Source organism: Lontra canadensis, unplaced genomic scaffold (assembly GCF_010015895.1).
Source record: "Lontra canadensis isolate GAN:19392208 unplaced genomic scaffold, GSC_riverotter_1.0 scaffold104, whole genome shotgun sequence".
NCBI lineage: Eukaryota > Metazoa > Chordata > Mammalia > Carnivora > Mustelidae > Lontra > Lontra canadensis.
This window is the reverse complement of record NW_022631098.1, coordinates 1,856,595-1,882,863: the sequence shown is the minus strand read 5'-3', so window position 1 is coordinate 1,882,863 and position 26,269 is coordinate 1,856,595. Positions and strand designations below refer to the sequence as shown.

At 43.1% G+C, this 26,269-nt stretch overlaps 1 long non-coding RNA gene across 1 annotated transcript; it reads right to left on the bottom strand.

The window, feature by feature from the left end:
- Positions 1-706: 706 nt before the first annotated feature.
- LOC116855589 lies at positions 707-25,755 on the bottom strand. Its single transcript, XR_004380387.1, has 3 exons — positions 25,677-25,755; positions 19,510-19,568; positions 707-910 (listed from the first exon to the last, which is right to left on the bottom strand). It is a non-coding gene; the product is annotated as an uncharacterized LOC116855589 (long non-coding RNA).
- Between the last annotated feature and the right edge of the window lie 514 nt (positions 25,756-26,269).

Here is a 26,269-nt window from a genome sequence, read left to right as displayed (position 1 = left end):
AGAGCTCAACACGTGCCCCCAGCGGGTTGGGAACGTGTGTTGAGGACAACCTGATTAATCTGAAGAGGGCGGCCCTTGCTGGCTCTCTTCTCGAGGAGGAGAGAAGGAGAGGTTGCCGGTGTGATGGGACTAACCTCCATTCTCCTTCCTTGGGGCAAAGGACGAGTGGGTGTTTTCTATAGCCCAGAAGCAGAGCGTGCATGTGGAAGAGCCAGCATGGGAAGGTCTCAGAGTCCATCCACCGGGACTCCCCGGGAGGGGTGTGGCTACACCCAAGCGGTGCCTACAAAAGGCACATTTCAGTTCGCGCAGGCGCTAATTTTGGTCACAGGCCGCGGGGACACGTGGTCTATCAGAACCCCGTCTTCTCACTGTAACAGCTCCCCACTCCTTCCAAAAAAACCCAGGTCGCACAACCCCAGATCTCGATCCTTGAATGTCTGTTGCCTGCAGTCCTTCCGGGGCCAGAGAGACAACAGAAATCAGCCCAGCTGTTTCTAAGTAGAAAAGTATTTAATGCAGGAAAGAATTTAGGGGTGAAAATAATTGCTGCGAGGGTCCGGAGCGGGGCAGGCTCTGGATGGGGCCCCCAGGGATGACTCCGAGAACAAGACTGGCTCCTGGACTGCTGCTGTAGGTGTCTGAGCACGATGCTGGGGGGTCGCGGGTGGCGGGGGGAGGGTGGGGTCAGGAATCCACGCTACAGCTGTGTCTCCAGGAACAGGAGTCAGCGGGCTTCCAGGCCATTTACACAGGCTATGGTCCCAGCAGAAAAAAAGATGCCATGTACGGTGTACCCTCGTTCTCCACTCCACTCAGTCCTGAATTCAAGTCCAGATGCATGCATGTGATTCATAAAACAGAGGTCCTTAAGAGAATTGGATGAAAGTGGTTTTAAGCTTTCCAGCCTCTAAAAAAACAAAAGACAAAAAACAAAAAACAAGCCAACAAACAAAAAACCCTAGAGAAGCCAGGCAGGTTAGAATAGTACATGAGCCAATCCACTGCAACCACCACACTTTATCTCTGTCTCCATAGACTTTTGGATTTGGTGGGTCCCATTCTCCAGCAGCTTCCCAAAAAAATGATGCAGAGCAAGGAATTTTTTTGAGAAATTTCGTGCCTATGTGGGAGGCCACAATAAGGCTTGAGACGGGGACGAAACCAGGCCCTGACTTGGGCCTCCTTTAAAGGCTGAAGAGCCGCACAAAAGGCTTAGGTCGATAAAGTCGAGCAGCCCTGAGAAAGGGTCTGTGCTGTGTGTTGCGCGCTCGCCTACGTGACTTCCCACACGTTGGCTAGTCAGATAGAGACGATTTGGTCGGGGTCATGAATTCTTGGCTGGTCCTTGCTGTCCTTGCACGGGCTATAGACTACGCCACTGTAAGACTGTGCTGTGCTTCCATAAACTATGTCTTGAGTGGCCTTGAAGTCAGTACATCTGGCGCTAGAGGGTCTGCTATTGGTGCTTGGGAAATAGATAATGGGAAAGCTTGAAGGATTTTCTGTGCATGTTACAAACTCTTCAATAATCAGCTAAAAATAGATACTTTCTTATGATTGTTTCTGTTAGCTATATAATGCCTTGCTGCCTTGAATAAAATTGGCACTATTGGACATCCTCCTTGGTGCTCCTCCTGCCCCCATCTCTGTCTCTTAATTTCTTTCCACCATCCTCTTACCCTCTCGACCCTGGTCAATTTGTCGCGCCGGCCGCGACATGTCTAAAATGTTTTTATTTTACCCTCATATTTACTTAATAGCTTGCCTTAAAGTTTTATGGTCAGAAATCATTTTCCATCAGAATTCTGAAGACACTTTGGCTCTGTCGCCCAGATTCCAGTGTTGTGCTTGAGAAGTCCTAAACATTTTCATTCTTAACCATTTGTGTGGAAACAACTGTTTTTTTCCTCTCTGCAAGCTTTTCTTTCCTTATGTCTGGTTTTATAACATGTTGCAATGATGCAACTTTCTCTTTTGCTGTGGGTTCTTTCATTATGGATTCTCTTGTTTTTCAATATGAGGATTTTTTTTTGTATCTGTTTTTGATTTGAGAATTTCCTTTATCTTCACTTCTTCACTCTCTTCCTGAAATGTCTGAAACTTGGATGTAAGATCTTTTGGATCTTTCTCCTGATTTTTTTTTTTTTAAGATTTTATTTATTTATTTGACAGACAGAGATCACAAGTAGGCAGAGAGAGAGAGAGGAGGAGGAGGAGGCAGGCTTCCCGCTGAGCAGAGAGCCCATTGCGGGGCTCGATCCCAGGACCCTGGGATCATGACCTGAGCTGAAGGCAGAGGCTTTAACCCACTGAGACTCCCAGGTGCCCCTTTCTCCTGATTTTCTTATTATTATCTCCCACTTTCACTCTCTTTGTGTCTTGGTTTTCCCTTCTTACTAGATTTCCTGAACTTTATCTTTCACTCTTAACAGTGAATTTATTTTTCACTGGGCTTGAACTCACAACTCTGAGATCAAGACCTCAGCTGATATCAAAAGTCGGCTGTTTAACTGATTGAGCCACCCAGGAGCTCCTTTCCTGTTGAATTTAAAATTTTTGCTATTGTCCTTTAATTTCCAAGAAGTTTTTGTTGTTGTTGATGCCTTCTGGTTATTTTCTCTTTACACCATACTGTTTTTGTTTCATGGATACATTCTTGTATTTTCTCTCTGGTACTATTATTATTTTCAATTTTTTTTTCTTTTCTAGATGTGGCTTAATCAGACGCACCCAAAGTTTTATTTTGGTCCTGGCATTGTCTGCTTCTTCTGACCTCATTTTATTTTATCTAGTAGTTTGTTTTGGCCTCTGACTTTCCACACTAGGTTTCAGCTTCCTTACTTCTTCTAAGTGAATTACCAAGGGTTCAACTACTTTTATCTTCTAAAATGTGGTTGACACCCTTGTCTTGTCTTCTCTTCTTTTTGTCCTGGTGGGTTTAAGTCTTCCTTATTATGTTAATCCTTTTTTTTTTCTTTTAAAGATTTTATTTATTTATTTGAGAGACAGCGAAAATGAGAGAGATCACAGAGGGAGAGGGAGAGGAAGAGGCAGACTCCACACTGAGCAGAGAGCCGGATGTGGGGCTCGATCCCAAGACCCAGGGATGGTGACCTGAGCTGAAGGCAGACGCTTAATGACTGAACCACCCAGAAGCCCTCTTTTTTGGTTAGTCTATTACTCCCCCGAGGTTTTGGAAATGAACAAGGATAAACATATGTTCAACATGCTATATTTTATTTATTTATTTTTCAATACTCTGTATTTTAAAAAATGACTTTGATGTGTGAGGAACAAAGATCCGAAGAGTGAGGAGCTCTGCCCGAGGTCCAAACACTGGCTTGTGGGAAAGACAAGCTAGTCCTTAGTTTCTCTGACTTTAAGGTTAAGCTTATCATCAATTTCTGCTTTACCATTCCTTCCCTCCTACCACCAGCACTTATAACCACCAGCTATTTTTCCTGTATCATTCGTTCACTCATTCATTCATTTTCCAAACCCATCTTCCATGTTGTATATATGCCATAGCTAGAACATGCCTGGCATGGAGTAAGGAGTCAATATTTAATTATTGAATAAATTAATGAAAAGGTAGGTGACCTAGACCTTAGATTTCCCCTCACTTAGGATTGTGCTTTGAAGGAAGACAAAGTCTTCCCCAGGTGATGGTTGATGACAGGATTTCAGACATTTTGACTTGGGGTTTGGGAAGATAACATCTAACCTTCTCTGTTAAAAGGCAGAAAACAAGGTGACTGGAAGCATAAAATCTGAAGACAGAGATAGGTTTCAAGTCTTGGGTTCAAATCCCAGTTACCTCGTAATTTGCATAGTCTCTTCCCCCTTTCCAAAAAGTACGCAAATTTGAGTTTTAAAGCCCCAGATCACTGTATTTTTTCAATTTCTTCTCCCTCCTGCCCCATAATTGTTCTCCCCTTTCAGAGTTGCATGGTGTCTGCTTTTGAAAAAAGGAGGCATTTCTTTCTCCGTCTGCATGGCTAAGTGCTAACTATATTGTAGAACTTGTGTGAGTCCTCTCCTCCACAGGCTAGAAAAGTCATTCTTTATTGTCTTGGTATTTTCCCCTAAATCTTCAGAGTATGCTCACTGTAGTGCTTAACAATGCTTTGGCTTTTTATTAACCCTGGGCATAAATTCTGACCTTTAGTGCTTTTGGCTGAAGACCACAGGAAGATAGTATTGCAAGTAATTAGATTTTACTTCTAGCCCTTATTTCTAATTGGTCCATTACTTCTTGGTAACTTAATACAGCTAAGGATAAAATCCTTTCAGATTACTGAATAACCCCTTTTTTTAGGTCCTATAGAAATTATTATTGAGTTAAGGTTTTATTCTGGGAACTATCAGACTATGGCAGAACTCCTAAAACGTTTCCTAAAAGGTTACATAGACTAAAAATCTGTCCTGTTTGATCACTTTTGGCCTCCAATAAATGTTTCCTAAAACAGTGAGGTGGGTGAGGCACTTTCCTTCTGCTGTTGCTTCTAGGATACACACGGAGGCAGTGCAGTCTAATGGATAGATCCCAGGTTGCAGCCTGGCTTTCCCTGCAGAGATCTAGGCGTTGACCAGTAGTACGGTTATGCTCACTGGCGTACGTTATTACATCTATACATTTATATGTCCATACGTAAAAGCATGTTTCTCTAATTAACAGAAGGATATTGTGCATTTGGAAGGGCTACATCCGTTTGATAGTAATGGATATTAAGAGATCACTTCTGAGTGGCAGGCATATTTTTTTACCACCCCAGTATTCCTCTCCATCTGGATGTCTTAAGAAGAATTCCAAACACAAGAGATCCAATGTAAAATTTATTCTTTTCCACTTCAGACTTGTTCCTCTCTCAAGAGTCTTCAAGAGGAAAAAGCCATCTTTTGTGCAGTGGCCTTAGTCAGAAGCCAGGAGTTAGCCTAGGGTCCCCCCTGGCCCCTTCACCCATGACTGTAATAGCCTGGGCAAAAGTAACAGGAGCCTACACTAAGGGCCTTTCTGCCCTTAGTGTAGGCTCCTGTTACTTTTGCCCAGGCTATTACAGTTTCTGCCCCCTCCTGTCCGCACACCCATTAATGTCCCCATGAGCATGACATTCCCATGGTTCCTGGTGTCACACTCTTCAGGAGGCATCAGGCTCTTGAAGGCATGTTCCTGCTGACCTTTCTGACCTTGTCTTTGACCACATCTCCCCGAGCCAGCCACACGTTATCTGTCCGTAATTCTCCTTTTTGCCTGCAACATTCTATTTGTCTGTCAAACCCCTACTGTTTAAGAAGCTGCCTTTTTCATCTCAGTAAAATCATTCCTGAGTCCCTGTTACCCTCTCCGTGCTGTGTCTTGCCTCTTGTACCAAGAACCTCCTCCTTTCTACTTCCATGGAAACTCCTTTTCAACTCTGTCTGGAGACTTGATCCATGTCTGTTGAAAAGCCCACACTGTGAAGTCAGCAAATCTGGTTTAAATGTATTATTTATTAACTGTGTGACATTGAGCAATTTATATGACCTCTCTAGGTCTCAGTTTCTCATTCTCTAAGGTGGGGGTAACAATAATATGGTAAGTCCATAATAACAAAAAATAATAATAAGCATTATTGTTATTGCATCATTTTACTTTATTTTAATGGTGATTAATATGTCTGGTTTCCTGCATTGCCCATGAGCACGTGAAATCAGAATGTCCGTAACTAATTATTAAGCAATATTAACTAAGCACTTATCACTTCCTATGTGTATACATTCACTCATCCACTCATGTAATCCTCTTAATGTTCTGTCTGGATCTAAGTTTGCCTGACTCCCAAATCCATACTATGTTACCAACCACTTTCCTGGCTTTAATATCAACCTCTTTAAGTTCTTCCAATAATTTGGCAGTTCCATAAAAATTCATCAACAGTATTCTCATGCTTGTATACAAGGTAATTATTTCTAAATGTTACTTTGTTGCTTGACATATGTAGAAATGGAATCAACCCAGTTAGAATTCAAGGATTCATCGGTGAGGAGGTTTGAGAAATACTATAACGTGTTAGTGAATAATTAGGATTTAAGCATGTATTTGAATATATTTGCTTTTGTCCATGTGATCACATGATTCTAAAACAATCAAATACATTAATCCTATTAACTCCATCAACTTATTTAAAAAATCTAATTAGTTAATTGATTCAGGTAGCTAGCATAGATGATTTATTTCCCCATAGATAAATAGGTAATTATTATGGATAATTTCATCATATCCTTCTAGAAATTTTGTATTCATTAGTAGCTCAAATATTTGTATACAAATACTTTATTAGCCTTCATCTCACGTAAATGAGCAATACACACTTAGCCTGAAAACACCCCAGTCTTTATCTCTCTTGATACGTTATAACTTCCATTGGCAGAAATCGTGAAATAGAGTTTGGGTTGGTATCATTCTTGCTTTTTCATTATTCTTTAGTAAATTTTCAATATCTTATATCTGTCTGAATAATATTGAGAGATAGACTTCTAAAATAATAATCATAATCATCACTCATATTACATATTTCCATTCCTGCACAGACACCTGTGGTGTCTCTCAGTCAGATGGGGGCCCCAAAGGTGGGGTGATGAGAGGGGGGCAGCAGGTGGGGTTGGCGGTGAAAGGACTCATGGGAGGCCAAACAAGGAGAGAGAATTTTGTTGAATACAGCGCAGGGGAGTGGCAGGCACGGCAGCAGAGGTGAGGCTGTCTGCCAGGAGGCAGTGGGTGGGGGGTGCTTTTAAAGAGGGAAGGTGAGCAGGTAAGGCCGCATAGGGAATTCTCCCTTTTTTGGTCAATGTGCCTGGTTGGAAGTAGCCCGTGTTCTCAGGTGGGTCCGCTGATGGGCCTGTCCGTAGTCAGCCAGGGGGGTGGCTGTGGCCCTTTCTATATTCCATTGCTCAGGCCTGCTTGCTTAAAAGTGGCTTCTGCTACATCCATCAAATGTTCTGGCTTCCACCAAAGGCCTCCCTTCCTCTCTCCCCCTAAGCGAAGGCATTTGCTAGGTTCATTCTGTCTTTCTCTATCCACATCTTCCTCAGGGAATTTCATTCCGTTTCATCGTTCAGCTGCCGTGGCTCGACCAGAGTTCCAGATCTCTTATTCTAGCATCTTCTTTCCCATGTATCTCAAACAGGTCCAGACATGACCCCCAGCAAACAGTTGCCCCGGAAGCTTGAAAATCAAACCCATTCTCTTCGTCACGAACTGTTGATTTCTCTTCCTCTGTCAACGCGAGTCCTTTCTTGGGCTTTCTCTCATCTCTTCTTCCTTGCCAATCGCCAACTTCCATTGGTTCTGCAGATGCCTCCTTTGAAGGTTCCTTCCTTCTTTTGCATTTATAGCACTCTGCTACCATCCAGGTGGCAATAATTACCTTGTAATGGGTCTTCCCGGAGTTCAATCCGGTCTTTCTAATGTGTTCCACAGGAGCAAGCTTCTTAGTACTCAGACTGCTCAAAGGGCCTCTTACTGTCTATCCAATGAAACTGAAACCACTTGACCTCAATTCAAGGCCCTTCCTGGTGTGGTTCCAACCTGTGCTTCTTTCCTCCTCTTCATGTTTTGGACCCGGAAGACCCCTCTTTTGGCAGGCTCTTTGTTTATTCTTTCATGTTTATACATAATACTCCACTTTGTACTTTGATTCCAAATGCTGTTTTACTCACCACCTTATCCAAGGTCCTAACTGTAATAGAAAGCTCAGAGAAAGAGCCTTCCTTCCTTCTTTCTTTCTTTCTTTTTTTTTTTTTGGAAGTTTTTTCTGATTGAGCCTGGTGCTGTCTCACCTGATTTTGAATCCCATTAGAATTTATGACACTTGACATTTAGTGCCTCATTTTGTCCATTAACTTTTATTTTATACCCTTTATTTCCTTCATATATTGCCAATTTCTTGATGCCAAGGACACATATACACAATAATACATATATTAATGTCTTGAGCCCAAGGACCATATATACATGAAACCAAAACCTGGGACATATAGTCTGTGAAAACAGGACAGTACTTATGGGGAGATAGTACTGTGATTTGAATTTAGAGTGCATGGGATTTGTGGAAAATCCACCCAAATTCCAAATTTTATAAGTCCCTTTTGTTGACACATTGAAGTTTGTTTTCCAACCGACAGATTTTGCAGGACGGCCAAGGCAATGTTGTTTGGCATATAGGAATTGGAAGTTGAACGGCTTTTTCATTTTATTTTATCTGATTTAATGAGAAAACAAGTAAATCAAAGCATGGAAATCAAATATGTTAAACCTCAGAATATTCTCAGCTGATTCATTTTGACAAGTGTTTAAATTATTCAGCTATTCTGAATTTATTTGATTTTAATTATTTATAACAACACCGTAGTGCATTAGTAAATGTCCTGAAGAGTGTTTTGTAAAAGTAGGTAGCATCTCAGAAATAATTTCACAATAACTCTGCCATTTAATTTTTGCTGACAAGTGGGTCGAGCCTGCGGGGATAATTGGAAGGACCATTAGGGCACAGTGTTTTATGTAATTGATACAGATGGCACTACAGTTATCCTTTCAATTCTTTGTGCTACTATAGTTTTTCGATACTTTTCAAAACTGTCAGCTGTTCAATAGGACTTTTAGTTCATTCTCAGGCTTAAAATATCATCTTTTTATGTACTCAATACTATATGCCCAAATTTCCCAAGTGCTTACCTACTTACTTTTTAACAGCAGCACTTCTAAATGATGTTCCATTAACAACCTAAATGTCCTAACCTCTTCTGTTTCTGCTGCTGCTTGGAAATTTTTCAAAAGTGCATCAGTATCTGGACAATAATGCAATAACCTCCCACGGCGATGTTACATGGAACAGCTCTAGGTAAGGAACCCACCTTCCTCGTGCATCGTCCCCATCATTATCTTCCCTTGACATTTTCCATAAAGCCTCCTTATTTATTTCTCAGCGAGAATGTGATTAGCATAAACAGGGCTAGAGGAAGGTGTTCCCCGGGGTTTGTTGCCTTTGAAAGCAAAACCAGAAAGAATGAGTGTATTTAATTACCTAACTCCTGCCGTGTAATGCCACCCACAGGACCCTCCACTTTAAGACATGTATTTCTTTATTTTTTTTTTTAAGATTTTATTTATTTATTTGACAGAGATCACAAGTAGGCAGAGAGGCAGGCAGAGAGAGAGGAGGAAGCAGACTCCCTGCTGAGCAGAGAGCCCGATGCGGGGCTCGATCCCAGGACCCTGAGATCATGACCTGAGCCGAAGACAGAGGCTTTAACCCACTGAGCCACCCAGGTGCCCCTAAGACATGCATTTCTAATAAACACTGCACTTAGGATGGAATTCTGGTGCTGGTAAATAGCCCAGAAAATTAAAACCTTCAGCACTATCCAAGACAGAGAGATATTACATCTCACAGATAGAAATATTCCGGTTATTAGAGAGATGAAATCACATCTTGTAAGTACTTCAGGAAGCATCTCTAACCGTTAAGTGTATTTTTTTTTTAATTGACAATAGCTCGGTTGTTACAAGATGTGTGTGGTCAAGATTTGAAAGGTAGAGATGAGGGAGAGGCTATCTGTGTTACTTCCGCTGCTGGGCACAGCTGGTAAAGACCTTGGGGTTTTTCTGCAACAGCGACCCAGCGTCCAGTTGCTCGCTCTTGGCGGATAGAGGGTCACTATCCTTACTGGGATGAATGATCTTGATCATCAAGGAGAAATAGGGTTCCTGCTATACAAGCGGACAAAGATAGGGTATTTTTGGAATCGAGGGAACCTGTTGGTTTGCCTCTCCTGTGCCAAGCCAGTGATAAAAGTGGAAAACTACCTTCCTAATGCAGGCAGGGACTTCTTGGGAAATAAATGAGAACAAATTGGTTCTCAAGTGGCCTCGACTGCGCCTCAGGTACTGTCCTCCCTTTTACACACGCCAGCTCCGTTGGTTCTCCCGGCACCGCTACGTGTAGACGCTTTCCCGACTGCTTGCAGATGACCACACCGAGGCACAGAGAAATGAAGTAACTGGACCAAGGTCACAGAGTGAATGAGTGGCAGCTCTGGGCTTCGACTCCAGATGACAGTTCCGACCCACGCTCTCAGCGACCGCATTTTATTGCATTCTTTGCTGGGACCATCCTGCCGGGTCAGACCCAAATCAGCTGCGCCTGAGAGCAAAGGGAGCACCGAGTGAGTAAGGAGCAAGGAAATTCTTGATACTGGCTGCAGTTCTGTGACCCGTAACAGAAATGAGACCTGTTGTCGCAACCCAGATTTGTTTCCTTTTTGGGTTCTATGTGGTAGCAGACCCCCCTTTGCTGCTGCCGCCTCTGGTTTCAGGGGCCGTTAGGGGCAATAATCTCCCCGTGGACCACCCCTTGGCGTGCTGACAGCATGGGGCTTCAGGTGTTTCTGTTTTCTCTGACTTGCAAGAGTGTCCCAGACAGGGAAGCGTTAGTGGCCCGGGCAACTCTCTGTTGTGGGGGTTTGGGGTGGGGTTGTTGGATACATTCCGACCTCTGACCTTGAGAGGTCACCTCTGAGTTGTGTTTAATCTGTTCCCCAGAGAAGTCCCGGGGGGGCTCAGCGGCACTTGTCCACAGCGGTGACCGGCTCATAACGATGCCTCGTTGGCTTTCCCCTTTCCTGTCTCGCTCAGCCCGGTCTCCAGTTCCTCCTTAGGAGATCACCTCCCAAATAAGTAAGTGCAGCAAGCCTCTGGCTTGGGTTAACATGTGAACCATGAACACCTGAACCACTTCCCTTCATTTTTTTCTTCTTTGTTTCCCTTGGATTTATACAGGATGTGTGGTTGGCGTTTAGCCTCAGAATTTAGCTGCTGTTACAGAACGTGGACTGTGGCTGGACAAGAAGGGGAATGAACAGCATGCAGAGACAGAGGGTGTGATTCTTTAAAATCTGGACGTATCCTCCCTGTGAGAGGTTTTGCATGTCTTTATACCACAAAGGATAATTGCATCATGTGAGACCAGAACGGGTTGCTTCGTTGCCCTTGTTTGGAAGGTTCAGAATGGGTACAAGTGCACGTAGACATTGTGTAACCAAAGGGCTGAACTTTGAGGGGAACATAATTCATAACTCAGCCTCCATTCCCAAGGCTTCCTACTTTGCCTTCCTAGACTTCAGAGTGCAAAGTTACAGACTGGGCTTCCCTTGTATTTATGATTATTGTTGTGATAGTTTCCACACATTAGATACAGCAGTTATGGTTTAAGGTGGAAGTGAGGTGAAGGCATCTGTCTGCCATGATGTACAGTCATGGGGTGTTTTTTTTCCTTCAGTGTCCAACCTCCAGCTGTGCTGATACCAAGAGGCAAGGCGTGGGGTATCTGCCAGGCACGAGGGAGCTCTCAAGCACCACGTGCGGCAGTGGGGACTTCCTGATCCCTTAGCTTCCATGGTAGGTTCTGGAGACAGCCCCTGTTTCTCCATCCTCCTGGTTGTAGCAGAGGCTGGGGCTCCTCTGCTGGGCTCGTTCTGGGTTCTTCCTAGAAGTCATCGCCTGAGACCAGACTAGAGTCTGCTTCTCTACGCATTCCAGACATTTTTTGTAAGCACCTAATTCCAATTCCCGGATTTATATCCTTTTATGTTTAAAAAAGGAGTTCCTAGATGCTGTTTTCTGCATCTGCAACCCTGAGTGAAAAAATTAGAATAAAACATGTCTTTTGGGGCACCTGGGTGGCTCAGTTGGTTAAGTGTCTGACTCTTGACGTGGGCTGAGGTCATGATCTCAGGGTCGTGAGATCAAGCCCAGAGTCCGGCTCCAGGTTCAGCAGGGAGTCTGCTTGTCCCTCTGCCTCTGCTCCTCTCCCTGCTTGCATGCTCTCTCTCTTCCTCTCTCTCAAAAAAATAAATAAAATTAAAAAAAAAAAAAAGAAGAAAAGACATGTCTCTGTGCTGTATCATCTTTGGGTTATGACTGGGTCAAGCTCCTGGATCCGCAGACCCAAGGGGCCTAGCCCTCAAGTACTCTTGCCTCATCAGGGTGACGGCCTCTGTGAAATCCAGTCTGAGTTAGCTCCCTTCACCGTTTCTGTTCTCAACTAAAGCAAAAGCTCTTTTCAAGAACGTTAGATCAGGAGGCACAAAAAGATAACCTCAGCACCCTCATTTTACTTAAATTTTTTTTGTATGATTTTTTTTGTTTCTTTTTTTTTTTTTAAGATTTTATTATTTATTTGACAGAGAGAGTGTGCACACAAGCAGGGAAGCAGCAGAGGGAGAGGGAGAAGCAGACTTCCCACTGAGCAGGGATCCGGTCATGGGGCTTGATCCCAGGACCCTGGGATCATGACCTGAGCTGAAGGCAGTTGCTTAACCCACTAAGCCACCCTGGTGCCCCTGATTTCCTTTTTATTTCCTTTTTAAATTGGGTATCACTTAGAGTAAAATGCAGGTTAAAAGTGTAGCTCCATAAAGTTTTTCCAAATATATACCTTATGTAACCACTCCCCAGATTAAGATACAAAACAGTTTTTCATAGCCCGGAAGGTTCCTTCATGTTCTCTCCTGTTGATACCTCCCCATAGGGAGTTTCCCAGGGCTTTCATTACCGATTGCCACAAAACAGTGGCACAACAGAAATTTATTTTCTCTGAGTTCTGGAGGCTAGAAGTCCAAAATCGAGGTATCAGTTATACTGGTTCCTTCTGGAGGCTCTTGGGGAGAAGCTGTTGTAGACTGTCTCCCAGCTCCTGCTGGCTGCCAGTGTCCTCAGAGCTCCCTGTTCTGCTGCTGCCTCACTGAGCTCTGCCTCCTCATCACATGGCCTCTCCATCCACATCCCTCTGTCTCTGTGTCCAAATTTTCCATCTTAAATGACACCCATCATTGAGGTAGGGCCCACCCTAATTGACCATGACCCTGTCCTACTTATTAGATCTTCAAAGATCCTATTTCCAGTAAGGTCACATTCATGGGTACAGGAAATAGGACTTCAACATATCTCTTTGGGAAACTCAATTCGACCCCTAACACCAGAAGTAACCACTATTCTGATTTCTGTCACAATAGATTACATTCTTGGGCTTCTTGAAATTCACATAAATGGAAGCCCAGAGTAGTTCTGGATTTTTTCACTCTATATACTTCTTTAGATTCATCCCATGTTGTTTCACACATCAGGACATTGTGTTTTTTCCAATGCAGTATACGATTCCAATGCGAGACTTATTGGTCCTACGGGTGTGAAAAATCTATAAACTCAGTGTCAGAGGAGTTCTGTGGGCAAAACCAGATTTGAGTAGTCCCCAAACTAGAAAAAACCCAAATGTACACGAAACCCATTGCTGAGTTGGAAGGAAAGGCGCACTGCAGTGGCCTCCAAACTCAGAGAACCTGGGAACTAAGAATGTGTTAAAGCCCATTTTTGCCCTGAAGGTTGCTGAGAAACCCTGAAGGTTTAAGTGTAAATGTTAAAGTTCCGGGCACGCTTAAGGTGAGAGCCTGCTAAGAAACCTCTGAATAAAGGTAGAGGCTCCAAGAACTACCCCATCTGGTCTACCTCTTCATTCTTCAATGTGGCGTGACAGAGAACCTTGGGCACCAAAGGAGAAGAAATCCTTTGGGTCCCCCACATAGAAGTAACTCAACTTTGAGAGCAGTCAACTCCAATCTAGACACTAACATATTCACAGATAATATTTCTTCTTTTTTCTTTTTTAAAAAAATTTAAATATTTTTTATTAACATATAATATATTATTAGCCCCGGGTATAGGTCTGTGAATCGCCAGGTTTACACACTTTACAGCACTCACCATAGCACACACCTCCCCCAATGCCCGTAACTCAACCACCCTCTCCCTCCCACCTTCCCCCCGCAACCCCCAGTTTGTTTTGTGAGATTAAGAGTCTCTTATGGTTTGTCTCCCTCCTGATCCCATCTTGTTACATTTATGTCTTTCCTACCCCCCAAGCCCCCCACGTTGCCTCTCAACTTCCTCATATCAGGGAGATCATATGATAATTGTCTTTCTCCGATTGACTTATTTAGCTCAGCATAATACCCTCTAGTTCCATCCACATCATTGCAAATGGCAAGATTTCATTTCTTTTGATGGCTGCATAGTATTCCATTGTATATATATACCACATCTTCTTTTTTTTTTTTTTTTTTAAAGATTTTATTTATTTATTTGACAGACAGAGATCACAAGCAGGCAGAGAGACAGGCAGAGAGAGGAAGGGAAGCAAGCTCCCTGCTGAGCAGACAGCCCGACGCGGGGCTCGATCCCAGGACCCTGGGATCATGACCTGAGCCGAAGGCAGAGGCTCTAACCCACTGAGCCACCCAGGTGCCCCTATACCACATCTTCTTTATCCATTCATCTGTTGATGGACATCTAGGTTCTTTCCATAGTTTGGCTATTGTGGACATTGCTGCTATAAACATTCGGGTGCACGTGCCCCTTCGGATTACTACATTTGTATCTTTAGGGTAAATTCGCAGTAGTGCGATTGCTGGGTCGTAGGGTAGCTCTATTTTCAACTTCTTGAGGAATCTACATGCTGTTTTCCAGAGTGGCTGCAACAGCTTGCATTCCTACCAACAGTGTAGAAGGGTTCCCCTTTCTTCGCATCCTTGCCAGCATCTGTCATTTCCTGACTTGTTAATTTTAGCCATTCTGACTGGTGTGAGGTGGTATCTCATTGTGGTTTTGATTTATATTTCCCTGATGCTGAGTGATGTTCAGCACTTTTTCATGTGTCTGTTGGCCATTTGGATGTCATTTTTGCAGAAATGTCTGTTCATGTCCTCTGCCCATTTCTTGATTGGATTATTTGTTCTTTGGGTGTTGCGTTTGATAAGTTCTTTATAGATTTTGGATACTAGCCCTTTATCTGATATGTCATTTGCGAATATCTTCTCCCATTCTGTCAGTTTTTTGGTTTTGTTAACTGTTTCCTTTCCTGTGCAAAAGCTTTTGATCTTGATGAAGTCCCAATAGCTCATTTTTGCCCTTGCTTCCCCTGTCTTTGGTGATGTTTCTAGGAAGAAGTTGCTGCGGCTGAGGTCGAAGAGGTTGCTGCCTCACAGATAATATTTCAAAGAAAAGAACAGTTCAAGAGAAGTAAGGCATTGGGGTGCCTGGGTGGCTCAGTTGGCTAAGCGGTTGACTCCTGATTTCAGCTCAGGTCACGACCTCAGGGTCATGAGATGGAGCCCCATGTCAGGGTCTGCGCGGAGCATGGAGTCTGCTTAGAATTCTTTCTCTCTCTCCCTCTGCCCCTGCCCTGCTCATGCTTACTCTCTCTCTCTCTAAATAAAAGAGAAGAGAGAAATAAGGTATTAACAGTAAGAAAAGATAGAAGCAAGGAACAGCAGAAGTAGGCCTATAAAAATGTCAACTTTAGAAATTTTAAGACAGAATATAAATAAAATAACATTGTTTAAAGCAACAAGAGTGAAGCTTGAAAATATGAGGAAGAAACAAGTAAATTTGCAAAATAACCTCTAGAAATAATTGAAAAGAAAATCTCAAAATTGGTTTAATCACCATTAGACACAATTAAAAAGAGAATTAACATTATTGAAGGTAGAGTTGAAATAATTTTCCAGAATAAATTTAGAGAAAAAATATGGGAAATATAAAAGAAACTGAGAAATGTGGAGGAGAGAATAAGAATGTCTGATCTACGTCTGAAAGGAGTTCCTGGGGCACCTTGGTGGCTCAGTCAAGTTGAGTGTCCAACTCTTGATTTCGGCTGAGGTCACGACCTCAGGGTTCTGAAATTGAGCCCTGTGTTGGGAATCCACACTCTATGGGAAGTCTGTTTGAGATTCTTCCTCTCCCCTCCCCCATTCCCCTGCCCCAGTCTCACTCTCTATCTCTCTAAAATAAATACATAAATAAAATCTTTAAAAAAAATAATAGGGGCGCCTGGGTGGCTCAGTGGGTTAAGCCGCTGCCTTCGGCTCAGGTCGTGATCTCAGGTTCCTGGGATCGAGTCCCGCATCGGGCTCTCTGCTCGGCGGGGAGCCTGCTTCCCTCTCTCTCTCTCTCTGCCTGCCTCTCTGTCTGGTTGTAATCTGTCTGTCAAATAAATAAATAAATCTTTAAAAAAAAAAAAAAAAATAATAATAAAAGGAGTTCCAATAAATAAATAAATAAAGTAGTTTCTGAAGAAGATAATAGACCAAAGAAAGGGCAATATGGATCTAATGGTTGAATATTTTCCCATGTATTGAAAGATACCTTCAAATCTGGGAAGCCCAACAAAGCCAAACAAATTCCAAACAATATATCAACATCGAGACACATCACATTAAATGTACAACTTCAAAAACAAAAACAAACAAAAAACCCAAACAAAAAAACCTCCAAAACAGAAAAGATAGTAAAAAGCCACAGGAAGAGTCTTGTCACCTACAAGGAAAAGGTAATTTGATGGTTGGCTGACTCAGTTGCAACAGTGTAGACAGGTAAAATATATTCCAAATGGTGAGAGAAAATATTCATCACTCTGACGTTATATATCCACCAAAACGATCTTAAAAAATAAAGAAGGGCAGTGCCTGGGTGGTTCAGTCAGTTAAGTGTCTGACTCTTGATTTTAGCTCAGGTCATGATCTCAGGGTCTTGGGATCAAGCCCCATGTTGGGCTCTGTACTCAGCACAGTCTGCTTGTCCTTCTCCCTCTGCTCCTCCTTGCCCCCCCCATAAATAAATAAAATCTAAACAACAACAACAAAAACAGCAACAACAAAACAAAGAAGAGGGATGCTTGGGTGGCTCAGTCAGCTAAGGGTCTGCCTTCTGCTCAGGTCTTGATCCCAAGGTCCTGGGATGGAGTCCTGCCTTGGGCTTTCTGCTCAGTGAGGAGTCTGCTTCTCCCTTTTCCTCTGCCCCTCCCCCACCGCTTGTGCTTTCTCTCTGTGTCTTTAATTAAAAAAAATTAAAAGAAAAAGAAGATACCATCAGGATACTTTCAGACAATCCAAAATAGAGAGACTTTACTATCAAAAGACACTCTAAAGGAAGTTCTAAAGATGTAACTCAAGTGGAAAGAAAATAAATTTTTTTTTTAAGATTTTATTTATTTATTTGACAGACAGAGATCACAAGCAGGCAGAGAAGCAGGCAGAGAGAGAGGAGGAAGCAGGCTCCCCGCTGAGCAGAGAGCCCGATGTGGGGCTTGATCCCAGAACCCTGGGATCATGACCCAAGCCGAAGGCGGAGGCCACCCAGGTGCCCCAGAAAATAAATTCTTGATGGAAGATCTGGCTACATAATTTTGGGGTCTCGGTGCAGAGCCCTGAAAGTGCAGGGCTCCTTGTTAAAAAAATTATTAAAAATTTCAAGAGTAAGGAGTCAAGCATTGGGCCCTTCTGAGCAGGAGGCTCCATGGGACTTTATAGGTCACACATCCATGAATCTGGCCCTAGATATGTCTAAATAATCAGTGACTGTATGAAACAATAATAAATTTATCTATTTTGTGTGGGGAAAAAAAGGAAAAATTAAAGTACTAGACAATGAAATTTAGAGAAATTATTATTCTAGAGTTCTTGTATTGTTTAGAAAGAGGATTAACACTGATTAATTTCAAACTTTGTTAAGTTTGCATGTTAGAGAGGCGTGTGAGTGGCTCAGTTGGTTAAGTGGCTGCCTTTGGCTCAGGTCATGGTCTCAGGGTCCTGGCATCGAGCCCCATGTCGGGCTCCCTGCTCAGTGGGGAGCCTGCTTCCTGCACCCCCTCTGCCTGCCTCTGTGCCTACTTGTGTGCGCGCGCGCTCTCTCTGTGTCAAATAAATAAATAAAATCTTTTTTTTTTTTTTTTAGATTTTATTTATTTATTTGACAGAGAGAGACCACAAGCAGGTAGAGAGGCGGGCAGAGAGAGAGAGAGAGAGGGAAGCAGGCTCCCTGCCAAGCAGAGAGCCGGATGCGGGACTCGATCCCAGGACCCTGAGACCATGACCTGAGCCGAAGGCAGCGGCTTAACCCACTGAGCCACCCAGGCGCCCAATAAATAAAATCTTTAAAAAAATGTATGCATGTTAGAATAGCTAGGGCAACTCAAAAGAATAAACATAGTTATATAACTTATACATAAACGTTTATAAACATATGAAAAGTTATATAACTTACAAATAGAGAAAAAAATATAGCCAATCCAAAAGAAAGCAAGAAAGAGAAAAAAAAGTACCATTAAGTGAGACAAGTTGAAAACACATATTAGTTTGATATAAATAAATCTGAATATTCCATTAATCGTTCTATGTGTAACTATATTAAACTCTGATGAAAAGACAAAGATCATCAGATTGAAAAACAAAACAAAGTCCAGCTATACACTAGTTCAAGCTATTCTACAGACACGTTACTGAAAGACAAAGAATTTCATCAGGGCCATGTTTGCAATGTCTTGAAGATTTCCTAGTAGACGTGTCAAGTAAGCAGTCAGACATGTGAATTTCCAGCTCAGGGGATTCCCACACGGGAGATAAAAAAAATGTGGGCATCGTCAGCCTCTGGGTAGTATTTGAAACCATGCAACTGGGCAATAGGAAATAGCTATGGGTAACTACAAACTTTAGGTTTCTTCTGATGAGCCCCTCCCCCCTTTTTGATTTTTTTATTGTTTTTCAACTGCACATCTGTTTCCTCTTCATTGACCCTTAAGTCCTTATTTCAGATGCTGGACGATCTGAGGGGAAAGGATTCAGGCAGTAGCATCTGGAAGAGGTGAAGGGAAGGGGCGCCTGGGTGGCTCAGTGGGTTAAAGTCTCTGCCTTCGGCTCGGGTCATGGTCTCAGGGTCCTGGGATCGAGCCCCACATCGGGCTCTCTGCTCACCAGGGAGCCTGCTTCCTCCTCTCTCTCTGCTTGCCTCTGCCTGCTTGTGATCTCTCTCTCTGTCAAATAAATAAATAAAATGTTTAAAAAAAAAAAAAGAGGTGAAGGGAAGAGAAATCCTTCAGGACTGCGCAGAAAAGAGGACATGATGCTGGGACTGGCTGTGACTAAGAAGTAATCCTGGAAAAAGGTCATGTTTCAAGCTCTTCTCTCCTTGCAGAGATAATAGGGTCCTGTAGGGTTCCATGCAGATATTCTCTATTAAATTTTAGACCATTCGAGGGTAAGAGCCGAGCCTTCTTCATTATTAAATTTTCCCTGCCACCTACATTATTAAACTTTTCCTGCCACCATTTCTATGGCACCTACACCAACCTAGAATGCCTGGTTAGAGCAGGTGTTCTAAAAGTGTTTGTGGGGAGGGAAGAAAGGAAAGGTGGAAGAAAAGGTAAAAGCATTTTTCATGTCTCGAATATTGCTGATCATATCTAGAACTGCGGTCTGCACATACTTTGCATTCAACCAAAACCTGTTCAATTGATTTACAATACTCCCTATCATAAGATAATGGTTTTGATGTGAGTTCTCCAAAGTTGCCGTCTAAGCATGCAGTATTATTGATTCACTCTGTTTAATGACAAATAATTCTGACATTTTCATTTTTGGTACCTTGTGTACTTCCAGCAATTCAGATCGAAGACAGCTTGACACCAAGATTCTTAGAACACCTGGGGAAGAGAAGGTAAGGAGGCTTAGCTAGAACAAGACAGGGTCTTGTGGGCCTCATGTGTAGTGGCAGTAGGATGCTAGAAAGTGGATCTTTTAAAATAAGGGCTTTTTCCTCCAGCTTCATCCAGATGTAATTGACAAATAATATTGTGTCAGGTGGAAGTGTACAGTATGACCCTCTGACATCCATATATATATGGTAAAGTGATTATCACATTAAGGTTAAATTAACACACCCATCCCCTCACATGCTTTCTTCCTTTTTTTTTTTTTTCATGAAAACATTTAAGGTCTGTTCTCTTAGCAAATTTCAAGTTTACAGTTCAGTGTGGCTAACTGTCGTCATCAGGATGTACATTGGATACAAGATCTTATTCATCTTATAACTGAAGGTTAGTGCTCTGACTGACATCTCCCCATTTCTAGCTCCCAGCCCCTGGGAACCACCATTCTACTCTATTCTCTGGTTCACCTTTTTAAGGTTCTGCACATAAGTGAGGTCATGCAATATTTGTCTTTTTCTGACTTATTTCACTTAGCACAATGCCCTCAAGTTTCATCCATGTTGATGCAAATGGCCGGATTTCCTTTGTTTTGACTAAATAAACTCCCATTGTATTAAAATAAGGCTTTTTATATAAGGGCTTTAAGAGGAAGTTAAATATAGACTGCATTTGTGAAGTTCCCATTTACTTTTCATGAAAAGGACATTAGTTCTGGATTCAAAGAGTCTATTTTTTCTTTTTTTTTAAAGTAGCCTCCCCACCCAGCATGGAGGCCAATGTGAGCTTGAATTCATGACCCTGAGATCAAAACCTGAGCTGAGATCAAGACCTGAGCTGTGATCAAGAGTCAGATGCTTAACTGACTGAGCCACCAGGCACCCCTGGATTCAAAGAGTTTTAAACATTGATGTCTGTAGTTTGTTGGAAAATGTTTCTTCTTTTTGATCCTTTTGTAGTTCATTATGAATATGGTATTTTTCGTGTTCAAATATGCCTCACAAAATGACATGATATAAAATCTTAAACACTGAGAACCACAATCTTATGTTATTGGATTGATGAGAATCAATATGGATGTGACCTTAACAGCTTTTATTAGACAGTCTGTTATATTGGGTGAGATTTCAGAGTATGTTTATTTACAATTTTTTGTACAAACAGGGAGAAGAAGATCTAGAGAACGAGGCTCATGTGTGCTTGTCAGTTAAATTGGAGAAGCAGCCTGGGGAGACTGATGTCAGAATCAGTTACTATCCTGAAGAACAGGGGCAAGTCCCTTAATCTTTCTGAGCTTTTGCTTATTCACCTGAAAAAACAGGGCTAAAGAGCTAATAAGAGCTGAGAAGCCTAGCATTTCGGAAAGCATTTGTGGCCGACTCTACTTTGCAAGGATGTTTGCAATGGTATCTCCCATCCCACAAGCTCTCCCCGCTGTGACTTCTCTGTGACACGTCTCCCAGGGAGAGGTGGGTATTGTCTTCATTTATGCGAGCTGCTTTAACGAGTTACCATAGACCGTTTTCCTTAAACAAGAAGCATTTGTTTCTTTGTTCTGGAAGCTCTTAGTCTGAGTGCTAGCTAGCATGGTCAGGATCTGGGGAGAGCCCTTGTCTGGGTTGTAGGCTACTGACTACTCACTGTATCCTCACGAGGCAGAGAAGAAGTGAGCCAGCTCTATGGCCTCCATTGAGGACCTAAATTACCTCCCAAAGACCCCACCTCCAGACACCATCACACTGGGGATTAGATTTCAACACACAAATTTGGGAGGGGCACAAGCATTCAATCCAAAACAGGGATCCTTGCGTCTAGATGGCCTTGTGATTATAATGAAGATGATGCTATGTGACTTTCGATGCTAGGCCATAAATGGAGCTACTAAGACAAAAAAAAAAAAAAAAAAAAAAGGAGGCTTTAACATTTGGAACCTGGCCTGGCACTCACAGCTAGGCCATCTTTCATTTTTTCTCGTGTTGGACATAAACAATCTCACAGAGTATACCATCTTCAGACAAGATTACTCTGAGACCATGATAAAATGAGACAAGGCCAGTTCCTAATTGTATCGAAGCAGAAGCCAGGATCACTGCACCACCCACAAAATACTGACTCTCCTTCTCTCTTTGGTCAAAATGAGTGGCTGCTACTTCTTTACCAATTGGAGTTTTAGTCCCACCATATCTGGCCCTCCATATAGATAAGATATATTGATTGAGATACCAATCAGAATCTCATCCAGTCCGACAGCATTCAACCCAGAGCAAATCCTTGCTTCCTTACATTGTTCCTCAAATCATTCAACCAAAACCCCAATCCTATAATATGTTCTTTCTAACATCCTCTTACTGAGAAAGCCAATATTACTCCCTTGATGCAAGGAGTAATAAATTCTACTTGTTTAACTACATGTATATTGTTGGTGGTCTTTGGCTGGAGGACATTAGCAATGTTTTGGCTTTTTTTCTCCTGGGACACTAGCTTGGGGGTGGTTGACCAGTTGCCATATAAGCAGACTAATAACCCCAAAGTCACCAGGCTGGAAGGAAGTCCAAATTAGCCCACAACAAGAGACCCCATGGAACTAAGTGAAGAGAGAGGTGGGTCAGTCCTTCACTGCTCCAGCCTACCTAACACCCGACCACCCCCCAACACTGCCACCTTCCAGCTTCAACTATCTTTTTATTGCAAATGCAAGGAAGACCTTGATGACTGGCCCAAACCCTCCTAAATTTCTGACCCACAGAAACCATAAGAGATAATAAAGGGATTATTGTGTGAAGCCACTAAGGTTTTGGGTGATTTGATATATAAAATAGATAACTGGAACAGAATTGAAAATGTCTGTGAAGTATCTGGCAGATAGTAGGTGCTCAATTAGTGGTAGCTGTTTTTTGGTACTTGTAAGAAGTAAGGCTATTATGTACAAAATCTCCCAACAACCAAATAATTATTTTTAGTGAATTTCCTTTGACAAAACCTTGTGGATCGATGCCCACAGATCCACTCAATATATGTTAATCCTGATACCAAAATAATACAGACTGATCACTGATCAATAATCTTTAGTTAGGGGGATGAGTTCACTTTGGGGTCAAAGCTAGAGCCATCCTACTACTGCTTTTTGAGGCGGATCTTCTGTTTAGAAAATACATATAACTTTGTCCTTAACTTCAGAATCCACATCAGTGGTTGACTATATTTCCTGACCTCCTTTTTCTGTGTGGGTGAGATGTTGAGTCTAATGCGTTTTCAATTAGGATTAACATGACCTGTGGGAAAAAATGTCTTAGTTGAATATTTTTCAAGGTGCGGAAGTAGCATATGCCTACAGTAAGAACACAAAATGAAGATGTATAATATAAGGACATTTCTCTTCCCTTATCCCTCTCCGCCACCCCGCCTCCCATCACTCCCATGACTTAAACAGGACCAGTAGCCTGGTATATATTCTTCTATACCTTCTTCTTCACATAAAGAGAAGCAAAGGTAAATACACGCATATAGATGTGTATAGTATGTATAAAGATGCTTAGTTACTTAGTTGGTGGTGTTTACTAAAACAGAATCATGTTATACAACTATTCTGCAAGTCTGTAACTTGCTTCTTTCACTCGACAGTGTATCATGATCTCTACAAGTTAGTGTAGCTACTTCTTTCCTATGGCTGCTGTAACAAATCATTACCCTTCTAGTAGCTTCAAACAGCAAAAGTTATTCTCTTATGGTTTTGGAGGTCAGAAGTTTGAAAGCAGTTTTATTGGGCTATAGATGAGGCTGAAGTGGGCAGTGCTACTTCCTCCTTGAGGCTCTGAGCTTCTCCTGGCTGTTGACTCCTTGGCTTTGAAAATGTGGTATATTTTCAAGGTGTATCCCCCCAGTCTCTGCTTCTCTCAGTGTCACTTTCTCTCCCGCTGTAAATCTCTATGGGCTTTTCTCCTGTCATGACACGTGTGACTACGTTAAAGCCCACCAGATAAATCAGGATAATTTCCTCATCTCAAGATCTATCATTTAATCACATCTAAATCTCTTCCACTGTACTGTAGAGGCAGCTTTTAGGCAACAGGCTTGCTTGTGCAATGGAATGGAGAAAGGGCCCTTAGCCGGCTGAATGCACACAGGCCCATCTGAAAATATCCGTAAGCCCTAACTGACCAATGGGTTATTGACACCTGGACACAGTAACCAAAAAAAGAAAATTCTGTAAGTTCCATTCCCATACCTTCTCACCTTCCTCCTTCAAATACAGACCCACCCACTGGCTCCTGGCAGTGTCTCCTTTGCTGTCTGACCTGTCATACCCTTCCTCCCAGCTCCCTTGCTGTGAATTCCAGAAACTTCTATCTTCTTTGTTTTGCCTCAGGTGAATCTTTTCACCGCAGGTACCACGGGCCCTCTCCCTACATTTGGGGACCCCATCCGATTGGGAGAGACACCGCATATTTAAAGGAATATTCTCATGTTCTAGAGATTAGGAACTGGATATTTTTGGGGGGTATTATTCAGCCTGCCCCAACATCTAAATCTACCTTTTAATCTCATATTTAGACAGAACACACACTTTTATATAATAGAGACTATATCATACATGCTGGAGTTTTGTGTGTTTTTTTGTTTTTGGTTTTGGTTTTGTTTTTTTTTCTTGTCTGTATCCCTTAACTTCTCTCAGGTTACTTGTGTTGACATGTGTCCTACACTTTTCTCTATGCACACGTACCTATAGACATATTGTCAAATGAAAAACAAATCTAGGGTGCCTGGCTGCCTCAGTTGGTGGACATGAGACTCTTGATCTGAGGGTTGTGAGTTCAAGCCCCACATGGGGTGGGGAGATAACTTAAATAAAATCTTTTTAAAAATCTGATTTAGGTAAGAAGAGACTATTGGAAAGAATTATTGGGAGGAGGAAGGGGAGGACTGGTGCAAAAGGGGAAGGGGGACTCTTCCTTCCCGAGGAAAGAGTGGGATGGAAGGGTGGCTTGATTGAATTGTAGATCAGAGAACGTTTTACCTTTTTTTTTTTTTTTTTTAAAGATTCCATTTATTTATTTGACAGGGAGACACAGCGAGAGAGGGAACACAAGCAGGGGAGTGGGAGAGGGAGAAGCAGGCCTCCTGTGGAGCAGGGAGCTTGATGTGGGGCTCAATCCCAGGCCCCTGGGCCTGAGACTATTTTACTTTGAGGGGACCAAGTTCTCAAGAGGGACGCATTAAGGATGGTTACAAGCTGGCTCAGGCTGAGGTGAGTGAAAGTTCCCAGGCCTGGAGGAAGAAGAGGAATTTAGTCACTTGAGTTAACAAGTATTTTGTTCTGAATGGTCAGTGGGGAAAAGTGGTTTAGCCATCATTTATGAGGCAGAGGACTGGAGCTTGGAGGGTCTGTGTCTGGCTTTGTCCTAGGTGAAAAAGAACAACTCTGGGTCTTTATCTGAGTCACATGGGAAGCCTGTTTCTTTGCAGCTTGCCTCTTCTAAGAATACCAAAGTAGGGGGGAATTCCTTTCTTTCTTTCTGAGAAAGCAGGGGGGGTGGGGCAGGCAGTGGGAGGGGCAGAGAGAGGGAGAAAGAGAATCTTAGGTAGAAACCAGGAGCCCAGCAGGGGAGCCCAGTGGGGGTAGCCCCTTCTGGGGCTCTATCTCAGGACCCTGAGATCATGACCTGAGCCAAGATCAAGAGTGGGTTGCTTAACCGACTGAGCCACCCGGGCGGTTCCTAACCGCTACTGCCTTCCAGGAGCACAGGGCTCAGGTAAAATTCAACACTGTTAATATATAAGATTTAATGGGCTGTTTGGTTTAGAAAAATGAGATTACATTAAACATACTTCTCTATATCTTACTTTTTTCACTCAAAAAGAGCTAGAGAAAATCCTCCCAGGTCTTGGCACAGCTGTTTTCCTTGCGATGCTGTTGTACCGTAATACTCCGTGGTCCCTCTCTTGGATGACCTTGTTCTCCAACAATTAAAAAATAATCATTTCATTTAAACTTTGGGGGTTTCTGTAGCTGCTGAACTTGGGGTCCCTAAAGCTTCATTCTATTCTTCAAAATCTATTTTCTTTCTTAGAACCTTCTCATGGAACTGCCAACTCGTTTGAATTTACCTTTATTTTGCTCCTTCTTCACACCCCTCCTCGGTCCTCCACCCTGGCCCGCGGAGGGAGGTGGGTAGGAAGAGAAAGGGTCCCATACCTCTCCCTCGTCTTCTGGGTCCTTCTGTTGGTGACGGTCGGCAACTTTTCCACCGCAGGTGCTCGTCGTTCCTCCGCCCGCAGAGGCATCGCAAGGCGTGGCCGGGCGCCGGGAGTCCTGGGTGCGAGCGCGGCGCGGGCACCTGCAGGCCGAGCCTGCACCCCGAGGGCCGCGCCGCGCACACCCTCACGAGCGAGGCACCCCACGAAGACGTGTCGCAAAAATCCCTGTGGGCGCTTACGCAGGTTTTGCATTGAAAAGAACAGCCCCCAACGGAGCATTTCAGTCCTTTTAGATGGAAGTGTCTTTTGTCAAAGAGAGGGAGGGCGGCCGGCGGGGGAGGCGTCAGCCCGCCGGGGAGGAGTCAGCGGCCCTTCCCGCTTAGCAAAGTTCGGGCGGCTGCAAAGTCACGGCTCTTTAGGTTGGGGCACGCGGCGTAGCCTCGCCTCACCTCGTGAGCCGGTTCTGAACAGGGAACCGTAAAACCCCAAAACGCACGTGGGGT